The sequence below is a fragment of the Saccostrea cucullata genome, unplaced genomic scaffold (assembly GCF_032062105.1).
Source record: "Saccostrea cucullata isolate Sc308-1 unplaced genomic scaffold, CSIRO_AGI_Scuc_v1 ctg12502, whole genome shotgun sequence".
Classification (NCBI taxonomy): Eukaryota; Metazoa; Mollusca; class Bivalvia; order Ostreida; family Ostreidae; genus Saccostrea; species Saccostrea cuccullata.
This window is the reverse complement of record NW_026922041.1, coordinates 1-11,795: the sequence shown is the minus strand read 5'-3', so window position 1 is coordinate 11,795 and position 11,795 is coordinate 1. Positions and strand designations below refer to the sequence as shown.

Here is an 11,795-nt window from a genome sequence, read left to right as displayed (position 1 = left end):
AGCTTAATTATATAAACATACTCAAAATGGTCGTCCTGGTGTATTAAAGCCCATTGCTAGTACATTCAATTTAAAGGTACTTGGACACAGATTTGAAGTTATTATATTTTCTCTATAATATTACGACTTATATATTTTAAGGATGTACAACACACCTACCCCAAAAAATTCCTGTCGTTTAATTTTCGTTATTTTTGTATATTTAGTACATGACTATATCTACTGTATGTATGCACATTTTGGACAAAATCGTTCGAGTGGTTTTTGGACAGGAACTTCCAAAAGTTACCCACCTTTAGTTGTTTACGAGGAGAGAAAATTTTTAATCAATGAACTACTTAAACCTTGATTTAAGAAAAAAAAAGCCAGGTTAGATATCAATGTCAAATTTCACTGGCTTATTCCTTTAACAATTTAACACAAAAACATAGTCATCTTTTTGATATACATGTTACGAATTTGGCATTCTCCACTATGGTTATGAATAAGTAAACAAGATGTTTCTTGTTTTATGAGTCATTAAAATGATGATTCGATGATTGATTGAATGAATGATATGTATTGACATTTATTCTTATTTATCTGTTATTATTGATTAATGTTATTTGGAATTTATTATGATCTGGGTGCAAATTGTTCACTTCATTCCGAATTTCCTCTACGTTTTGAGGAATACGCAACGTAAATAAACCATTGACTGCATCATAAATGCAATTACATAGTACCTAATGTGCTTACCTCTGATAATTTGGATAAATAATAAATCCATTCATTGATAATTAGGGTAAAACGTTATAATTACACTCTGCTTTTCACACTAAGCGGTAAAAGATGTAAACTACATTCGGAACACCTCTGATGAGTATAATAGTTAAGTGCATCCGAAGTTTTCCAGCTCTTTGACGTTATGGCGCCAACTCTCATGCATTGATCGAGTGACTGACGTCATAACGGGTGTAAAGGCTTTCTATACGAGCTCCCAGCGTCTAACGGTCAGACGCCTGCGGTCTCACCCACGGAAAGGTCTACCTGACGGACCAACTCCGAATAAGGCAGTCTCCCCATCAGAAAGGGTTCTGTTTTAGACAGAGAGACGAACAAATTGAAATGATGGGTAATTATTAACCTGAATTTGTTAGCAACGTTTGATTGCTTTATTCATTCATTTTACTCAGACACAAGTGGTGATCTGAACTCATCGTTATTGTTTACTGTTGAGTAGTAATTACTAAGGCACAAGAAGTGACCTGAACTTGATATTTACATGTATAACTCCAGACATTGTTACTAACAACAAACTAACAAATGCATGGTGCATTGTATTGAGTTTTGTTGAGATATTAGCATAACTTTTTGTCCCTATACAATTAGTTGTTTGCTATAACCTGACATTTTATATTTATACTCACTAAGTGAAGAGATCACTAGTTGGAACTTTTCAAGACCTAAAGGCATTAGGTCTATTTGCATTTATTAAAGGGTTTGCTTAAGGGTTGTTTTTAAATTAACATTTGTTGGAAAGGGTGGTTGGTTTGTTTTTATTTCAGGTGAGGACCGCAGAGCCAAAGAAGAGTACATTGTATTTTTGTATGTTTATTGAATAAAGTTTAATAAAATATTAAAAACAAATTATATCCTGTTGTCTTTCGTTCAACATTCAGATTAAGGAGCCCCACAATGTTACGCCGCTAAACATCTAAAGCTGTAAGCCGTAACAATTGGTGTCAGAAGTGGGATAAAGTCTTCCTTTTATTCTGGTTGATCGAAAGTCTACATCAGGATCTTACAATATTGACTTGTAAGTCTTGTTAAGTCTATTGACAACGACAAGCACATTGACATATAAACACATAAAATTGTGTTGCAATAACAAAAGTCAAAATGTCAAATAAAAACAGCCAATTTGAAGCTTCTGAGGAGAATGGGTGCAGGTCCTGCGATCTGAATGATGACATCACTTGTGATGAGTATCAACGGTCCGGTACCTCATCTCCTATACAGAAATCAGGCTCTGACAAGGCTGAAAACATAAATGAACTTTTGTTAAGAGCTGTAGAAATGATGAACAAAGAAGTCTTAAACATGAGACAAGACATAGATGAACAATTGTCAAACATGAGACGAGATTCTCGTAAATTACAAGAACAAGTTGATGACTTAAAACAAAAGGGGACCCCCAAAGATAATGCATTCAGATATCAAGTGCATGGGTGTAAAGAGTCCTTGGGTCTTCATGATCAGTCTCCTATCATTGGGGCTGGGGAAAATATCGGTCATATAGATACCCCTGCAAGGGAGATAAATTACAATGAAAACACAGTTCCTTCCCCTTTCCATTCCAAACCAATTGTATCTATTAAACCACCTACATTTGATGGGTCAGAAGATTTTGGGGATTATCTAGCCCAATTTGAAATCTTGGTCGATCTACATGGTTGGAATTACAGAGCAAAGTCACTATATTTAGCTAGCAGTTTAGCGGGAGGGGCTCGTGCACTTTTGAGTGAACTTAACGAAGTTCAGCGCAGAGATTATGATTCCCTAGTCAAGATTCTTGATAGGCGTTATGGTTCAGTTGAACGATCCGAAATGTTCAGAGCTAAGTTAAAGACAAAAACCAGGGGGGACAGAGAATCCTTATCTGAACTCGCGCAGTCTATCAAGAAACTTACTAGGCAAGCATATCCTACTGCTGATTCAAACTTGACAAATGTTCTATCATTTTATTATATACCTAATGTGTATCACCCAATTTTACTGTTGAATTTACGCTATCACGTGACGTCGCGATCCGATTTTCCGGATCACCAACATGTTGTTTTCTGAATCCATATCACCACTCTCTGAAACTGATGACGTAGTACGCAGAAATATGACGTTATTTTTCTTGCGCGTTAAAAAGTCCCTTGTTATTATGCTTTGTTTTATGGGTAAATGTTATGCAGTTGATCTCTAAAGTTTTCTTTTGCTATATTTTGCTAGTTATGAGGGGGTATATAATAAATTTATCATTATAACAGTAACTTGATCCGAAGAGCCGTATCACGTCTCGTTGACAGGTGCAGATCATCAGATCAAACTCGACGCTTCGCGTCTCGTTAGATCTGATGATCCGCGCCTGTCAACTCGACGTGATACGACCCTTCGGATCAAGTTACTGTTATAATAACGTATATAGATCACTTCATAGATGCACTTCCTGATCCGGATATGCGCCTTCGCTTGAGAGAAAGTAGGCCCAGAGACATTAATGAGGCTGAGATATTGGCTATAAGACTTGAAACCCACAAACTGGCTGATGCACAGAGGGTAAAAGTTGTCAATGCCATACATCCAGAAATGGATACAAATCTCCTCGCCTCAATCAAGCAAGAAAATAGGGTCTTGAGAGATGATCTCCAATCACTTACAAAAGAGATTAGATCACTCCTTAAAGATGGTCTTAATTCAAGACCTAACTTTTCTCATTCAAGCGAGGCGCATCCTCGGTTCGGGAATGCACAACATGATCAACAGAACAATCAGTTCCGAGTTCATAGGCAGCCACACAATGCAAAAAATTTTGAGAGAAGAAATGCTTACCAAAATAGACAACATCAAAATGGTCGCTTCCAATCTTCAAATCAGGAAAACTTTCCCGTGTCGAATTCAGGGGGCGGAAGTCGACAAAGCGCAGGGGTAAGCCCCAATCACTGTTGAACAAAGTTGAAATAAGAGGACCTCTTCCTGCTGGAAGAAATGAGTGTATTAAAAAGAGTCCTCAAAATACAGTTAATGTAACTGAGAATGAAAATATGATGCACAATAAACCAAAAAATGATATTGAGAAAAATAAATCTGAAAATGATGTTGAGAAAATTGTTATGTGTGAAAATGCACCTAAAAATGAGAGAGTAGGTGATGTAAAGGGATGTGGTGAAGGAATTTTTGTAGTAGGCAAAATTGAGAACATTCGAACTACAATGATGGTCGACACAGGAGCTAGTGTAACAATTATTAGCTCTGAATTTGCAGACAGTTCAGAGTTAAAGGGCAAATTAGATTTGAACCCTTCATTTGTAAATCTAACCTCTGTTAGTGGGGAGAAAATATCTGTCCTAGGGGAATGCCTAGTGAAAATATGTGTGGGAGATGTTACTGTGAATCATAATGTTTTAGTGGCTAAAATCCAAAACAAATGTATTTTGGGTTTAGATTTCATGAAAGACCACAACTGTGATGTTCTGTTGAACAAAATGAAACTTAGAATAAAGGGGAAAGACGTTTCTTGCTTTACACATGAAGCTTTGAATAAGCAATGTTGTAAGGTATTTTTGACGGAAACTATAGAGATTCCCCCTCTCAGTGAATTTATTGCCCCGGCTAAAGTGGAAAACCCATTATTTAATGACAAGGTTACTTTGTTAAAGCCTGTGGCAAAATGTTTAGATAAACATGGTGTATTAGTTCCCAAGATTTTGGCAAAAGTTGAAACGGATAGAGTACCTGTTCGATACATGAACTTAGGTGATCAGAGTGTCAAAATTTTCAAAGGGACTGTTGTGGCAAATTTAGAAGATACTTCAGGGATCATTGAAAGTACTCCCCAATCAATAAATGTTTTGACAAAACATCAAATGAAAACAAATGAAAATTTTCCTGAACGTTTGAAGTCTGTGTTTGAGAATTCTTGTAAAAATATTGATCAAGAACAACAGCAACCAGAAGTCTCTGTCGAGACTGAAGCTCTACTGGTTTGTACTTATAGCAAAGGAAGAGAAAAGTACTTAAGCAGTTGGAAATTGAAACTTTTCAACAGCAATAAATAGAATAATGATCCTTGATTAAGTCTCTATATGTTCTTAGTGCAGTCTACTTGCATGCCACATTTATATTATAATCAGACTAAAATTGTATTTGGAGTAGCATTTTGAAAGAATTTCACAGAAATTTCTATTTTTAGTAACCACGGCAACACCGTTCATCGAAATCAAAAACCGATACACAGAATTATGTATCTTATTGTAGATTACTTGTGTGCCAAGTTATACTGAAATCAGACTAAAACTGTAGAAGGAGTAGCATTTTGAAAGAATTTCACAGAAATTTCTATTTTTAGTAACCACGGCAACACCGTTCATCGAAATCAAAAACCGATATAGAGAATTGTGTATCTTAGTGTAGTCTACTTGTGTGCCAAGTTATATTGAAATCAGACTAAAACTGTAGGAGGAGTAGCATTTTGAAAGAATTTCACACAAATTTCTATTTTTAGTAACCACGGCAACACCGTTCATTAAAATCAAAAACCGATACAAAGAATTCTGTATCTTAGTGTAGTCTACTTGTGTGCCAAGTTATATTGAAATCAGACTAAAACTGTACAAGGAGTAGCATTTTGAAAGAATTTCACAGAAATTTCTATTTTTAGTAACCACGGCAACACCGTTCATCGAAATCAAAAACCGATATACAGAATTGTGTATCTTAGTGTAGTCTACTTGTGTGCCAAGTTATATTGAAATCAGACTAAAACTGTAGGAGGAGTAGCATTTTGAAAGAATTTCACAGAAATTTCTATTTTTAGTAACCACGGCAACACCGTTCATCGAAATCAAAAACCGATACACAGAATTATGTATCTTAGTGTAGTCTACTTGTGTGCCAAGTTATATTGAAATCAGACTAAAACTGTAGGAGGAGTAGCATTTTGAAAGAATTTCACACAAATTTCTATTTTTAGTAACCACGGCAACACCGTTCATCGAAATCAAAAACCGATACACAGAATTATGTATCTTAGTGTAGTTTACTTGTGTGCCAAGTTATATTGAAATCAGACCAAAACTGTAGGAGGAGTAGCATTTTGAAAAATTGTTTACAGACGGACAGACAGACAGACAGACAGACGGACGGACGACGGACGCATTACTATCGCATAAGCTCTTCTGGTCTCTGACCAGTAGAGCTAAAAATTAAGAGAATTGCTAATAGAATTTCAGAGTAGTTTCTCAATTAAATTTTCTGATATGGCTAGACCCTTGCACAAACTTACTGAACTAAGTCATAAATTTGTTTGGGATGAAGACTGTCACAAATCTTTTGACAAGCTAAAGCGTGCTCTAACAAGTTCACCTATTTTATCTGACAGGGACTATGGGCAAGGAGGTAAACTACCTTGTTAGTTAACTTTAGATCCTAAGGACAACACTAAGAGCTTAAAAATACCTGAAAACTGCTCTGTCACAACCAGATCTTGTGGTAAATCTGCTCTGCCCTTTTGATATCCCTACAAAACAAACTGAAAATGTAACAAACAATGAAACTGATGGTGAGAATAAACCAACATGGTTTTGAAGTAGCTAGACAATATGAATATTTGACATTTGCTGATTTTTCGCATGAAATTTTGTTTTCTTGAACATTCTTGCGAAAATGAGATGAGATTATTTATGTTGAGTTTTTATACTGTCAACGATCTGTAAATATTTGATCTATATTATCTAATTATATTCATGCACTTACTTCATGCATTCTATGCATCAAGCAGTCATATTATGAATCTTATTACAATGATTGATTGATATTTATGCATCAGTGAATATTATTCAACTTACCTTTGCTTACCTTTGATTTTTCTCTTTGTACATGCCATGTTGTTGAGAGTCCCTCAGAGTATGGGAATCCTATAAAATATATGGATCAGCAATGAAACAGATAGAATTATTTTGAAATATTAATACTTCACAGAATGTTTGACTGATGTCAATGTAAATTTGAATTGTGCAGTTGTTGTTTTCGCACAAATGCTACAAAACAACACATAAATAGACCTGCTTATAGTCAGATCAAATGGAATATATAACGAGTATTCAAAATCTACTTACTGGCGGTTGCATTTAGTCCAGTTTTTGCAAGTATTTTGACGAACCACAGGGGCATCTTATCCACTCTGTTCTCTACTTCACATATAAAAATACACAAGGGAAGAATCGAAAGTAGCACACGATTTTTAAAAAAAGTCAAAAAACAACTTACTTGAGAAAAGTTACACAAATCCTGAAAGGAACTAGCGCAAATAATGTCCTAGTACTTATCCAGGCTAAAATATTCCAGATATATCCATCGTAAATAGCTTTTATCCAACTAAAACCCCAGCTTTCTGCACAGTGTGAATCTCTACGCCCAAGAAAAGATAACTCACCCGGATGACAATAGGGTAGTACCCGAGGCCTTCCGAGTGCCATTGGAAGACTTCGGGCACTACCCTATTGTCATCCGGGTGAGTTATCTTTTCTTGGGCGTAGAGATTCACACTGTGCAGAAAGCTGGGGTTTTAGTTGGATAAAAGCTATTTTCGATGGATATATCTGGAATATTTTAGCCTGGATAAGTACTAGGACATTATTTGCGCTAGTTCCTTTCAGGATTTGTGTAACTTTTCTCAAGTAAGTTGTTTTTTGACTTTTTTTAAAAATCGTGTGCTACTTTCGATTCTTCCCTTGTGTATTTTTTATATGTGAAGTAGAGAACAGAGTGGATAAGATGCCCCTGTGGACGAACTGTATGAAGATTCAGTCAATCAGTGGCGATTCATTTCTCAGCATGAGGATTTGACGCCACACCTTTTGATAAGTCGTGCGAAGACATGTCACGAAATCTACTTTCGTTTTGAAAATGCGACAAGTGCATCGTGTTTATCGAAATTTGAGCATTGTAATAGATTGAATGTTATGTGTTTTACCTATTTGATTTTGTTTAATACAATTTAAAGTTTGCTTATAAAAAAGTGAACTTACAGTTTAACTTGGATATCCCGAAGACTATATTTCGAGATAACCAGATAATCGAGATATTGAGGTTTTTGTTCACTGAACATTAATTTAGATTGTTTATTGTTGAATGTAGACATTCGGGGACGAATGTTAAATAGAGAAGGGGGCCGTGTTACGAATTTGGCATTCTCCACTATGGTTATGAATAAGTAAACAAGATGTTTCTTGTGATATGAATCGTTAAAATAATGATTCGATGAATGATTGAATGAATGATATGTATTGACATTTATTCTTATTTATCTGTTATTATTGATTAATGTTATTTGGAATTTATTATGATCTGGGTGCAAATTGTTCACTTCATTCCGAATTTCCTCTACGTTTTGAGGAATACGCAACGTAAATAAACCATTGACTGCATCATAAATGCAATTACATAGTACCTAATGTGCTTACCTCTGATAATTTGGATAAATAATAAATCCATTCATTGATAATTAGGGTAAAACGTTATAATTACACTCTGTTTTTCATACTAAGCGGCAAAAGCTATAAAGTACATTTGGAACACCTCTGATGAGTATAATAGTTAAGTGCATCCGAAGTTTTCCAGCTCTTTGACGTTATGGCGCCAACTCTCATGCATTGATCGAGTGACTGACGTCATAACGGGTGTAAAGGCTTTATATACGAGCTCCCAGCGTCTGACAGTCAGACGCCTGCGGTCTCACCCACGGAAAAGGTCTACCTGACGGACCAACTCCGAATAAGGCAGTCTCCCCATCAGAAAGGGTTCTGTTTAAGACAGAGAGACAAACAAATTGACATGATGGGTAATTATATTAACCTGAATTTGTTAGCAACGTTTGATTGCGTTATTCATTCATTTTACTCAGACACAAGTAGTGGTCTGAACTCATCGTTATTGTTTACTGTTGAGTAGTAATTACTAAGGCACAAGAAGTGACCTGAACTTGATATTTACATGTATAACTCCAGACATTGTTACTAACAACAAACTAACAAATGCATGGTGCATTGTATTGAGTTTTGTTGAGATATTAGCATAACTTTTGTCCCTATACAATTAGTTGTTTGCTATAACCTGACATTTTATATTTATACTCACTAAGTGAAGAAATCACTAGTTGGAACTTTTCAAGACCTAAAGGCATTAGGTCTATTTGCATTTATTAAAGGGTTTGCTTAAGGGTTGTTTTTAAATTAACATTTGTTGGAAAGGGTGGTTGGTTTGTTGTCCCCCGCTTGAAAAGTGGGGGATATTAATTTGGGTTTGTCCGTCCGTCCGTCCGTCCGTCCGTCTTTCTGTCTGTCTGTAACGCTTTCGTTTCCACACGATATCTCGAGAACCCTTTGAGCTTTTGCAATGAAATTTAGCATAGCAACTCCCTGTGGACTACAGAAGACCCCTATTGATTTTGAGGTCAAAAGGTCAAAGGTCAAGGTCATAAATAAGGAAATTCTGTCTGTTAAAACACTTTCGTTTCCACACGATATCTCAAGAACCATTTGAGCTATTGCAATGAAATTTTATATAACAACTCCCTGTGGCCTAATGAAGACCCCTATTGATTTTGAGGTCAAAAGGTGAAAGTTCAAGATCGTAAATTTATACTTTCTGTCTGTGTGAAATACTATTATTTCCGGGCGATATTTCAAGAAGATTTTGAGTTTATGCAATGTAATTTTATATCAAAACTCCCTAGGACGTCTCTCGCCCCTCTCAAAGTGCCCCGCCCCGTTTGTTTTATTAGTATTTATAGTATTACATGTCGCTATTTTTAGCGCAGGGGCATGAGGAGAGTTATTGCGTATAAAACAGGTTCTCGGCGGACTTTATGTTCTTATTACATCTATTAGAACTGTTTAATAAAGGCTAAATAAATTAAACACCATGGATTGTGTAAAATTTTGAGAATACCGAACATGAAAACATGAATATATGCATGTATGTGACTTCACTTCTGCATATACTTCACACCATGTAAAGCGATTCCGTGGTCTAGTGGTTATGTCTCTCGCTTCAAGTGTGAGAGGTCCCGGGATCGAATCTCGGTCGAACCTTTCTTTTTTTTTGTTTTTTTTTTTTTACTAAATGATAGTATTCAGCATGTGAAATGAAAAATTTATGAGGTTATAAAATCATCATTACAGTGTGATAAAAATTCCATATAAAAAAATCTTAGAACTATACACATAATGAAGAATAAGCAATCAAATCTTTATATGCATATTGACATACATGTATTTTATTTGCTTCAGTATACATGTATACATTTAATAATTCTACAAATTCAGTCAGGGGGATCCGACTTCTTCCCTAAGCGGGGGACACGAATTCTCTGAATTAGCTTGTTTTTATTTCAGGTGAGGACCGCAGAGCCAAAGAAGAATATTTTTGTATGTTTATTGAATAAAGTTTAATAAAATATTAAAAACAAATTATATCCTGTTGTCTTTCGTTCAACATTCAGATTAAGGAGCCCCACAATGTTACGCCGCTAAACATCTAAAGCTGTAAGCCGTAACATACATATCATCAAAATAATTTTTAAAGACCTTAAACTGAAAAACTATGAATTATCTAAGCCTTGAAAATTGCGTATTTTTCAAATTCAAATTTTTTTTGTGAAAAAACCTGTCGTTTAATTTTGGTAAAAAACTTTCTTTAGGTAGCCGGTAGTAAAAATAATCTTCATAATTTTTTGTATAATTGTTGTTCGACCAATTTTGATTTAATAGCGGAAAATCACTCTCTCCCCCTTTCTCAATAAATCACGTTCCCGCGCGTCTTTCAGACGGGGGTCGATCACTTTGTTATATGAATCTACAAATACACATTTAAAAAAATAAATTGGAATATTGCTTTTGCTTCAAAAATATATTAACTTACAAATTTAAAAGTTCTCATATGTAAAACATATTTAAATGTAGATTTTTAGGCAATTTTTGAATACCCCTATCACCCCCCACCCCTTCCTTTTTTGCGTCGCAGACCATTAGCGTTTGACGAAACGTCGTTTACAGTGCAAATATACTGGTATTTCGTCATTTGAAACCCGGAGGTATGCATTAGTTCTTAAATTCATGAATGCAGAATAAATATTGACTACTCTTTTTATATGTATCAGGAAAAAAATACTGAAGGATTTTAGTGTTTAGTCCATATATGTATGCGTTATGCATTCCATATCACATGAAACCTGGATACGAATTCAAGTTTTGTTGACTTCAATATGTCGATTTTTAATTTTATATCTTTAATTTTATTCATTAAAAAAATGGTATATGTTCAAATCTCCTGTGATATAAATGGAATAATTGTAGTTTCTTTCATGTCATATTTCAAACGAGACAGTATGTGGCAGTGGGGATACATCGACATTTGCATTAGATGTACATACACCCCTCACGATATTGTACGCATTTCTTTGTACTGTAACAGTGGTCTGTAATAGTCCACTCAAAATATTCCCGGATTATCACGAGACAATCTGATTAAAATCAAATCCTTTGATCCGCTCCCGTAGATCGCTACAAGTAGTATAAAGCGCCTGGTTGGGTGGGTCAACTGAGTGCACTTTTGGGGTTGGGGGGATAGGTGGGTCAACTGAGTGCAGCCCCTGGGGGGGATAGGTGGGTCAACTGAGTGCAGCCCCTGGAGGGGATAGGTGGGTCAAGGGAGTGCAGCCCCTGTGGGGGATAGCTGGGTCAATTCAGTACATATAATCCCCCCTAAATACGGGGTGTGTGTTTACACTGTGTTTACATTATACACTATACGCTGCTGCTACTACCATTCATAACGCTGCTACTACGATTTTGGCAAATACTCAAGAATTTGATTATGACGTCACTCATTCACAGTGATTTTCCGAAAACTGAAAAAAAAACAATAACACACAATAGAAACAAGAACACAGATTTTATTCAAGTAAAAAAATACAACAATTTACTTTTTCTTCTTCTGGGCCTTATCGGTCATCAGGGATAGTTTCCTCTTGTGAGTAGTGCTGG

The 11,795-nt window shown here is 35.7% G+C and overlaps 1 long non-coding RNA gene across 3 annotated transcripts; it reads right to left on the bottom strand.

Moving 5' to 3' along the window:
- Nucleotides 1-1,724: 1,724 nt before the first annotated feature.
- LOC134261110 (uncharacterized) lies at nucleotides 1,725-6,910 on the bottom strand. Of its 3 annotated transcripts, none has more exons than XR_009990738.1 (5): nucleotides 6,867-6,910; nucleotides 6,597-6,665; nucleotides 6,208-6,268; nucleotides 3,583-3,729; nucleotides 1,725-2,020 (listed from the first exon to the last, which is right to left on the bottom strand). It is a non-coding gene; the product is annotated as an uncharacterized LOC134261110 (long non-coding RNA). The 3 variants fall into 3 exon arrangements; XR_009990740.1 differs by having other exon boundaries at nucleotides 3,583-3,726; XR_009990739.1 differs by having other exon boundaries at nucleotides 6,607-6,665.
- Between the last annotated feature and the right edge of the window lie 4,885 nt (nucleotides 6,911-11,795).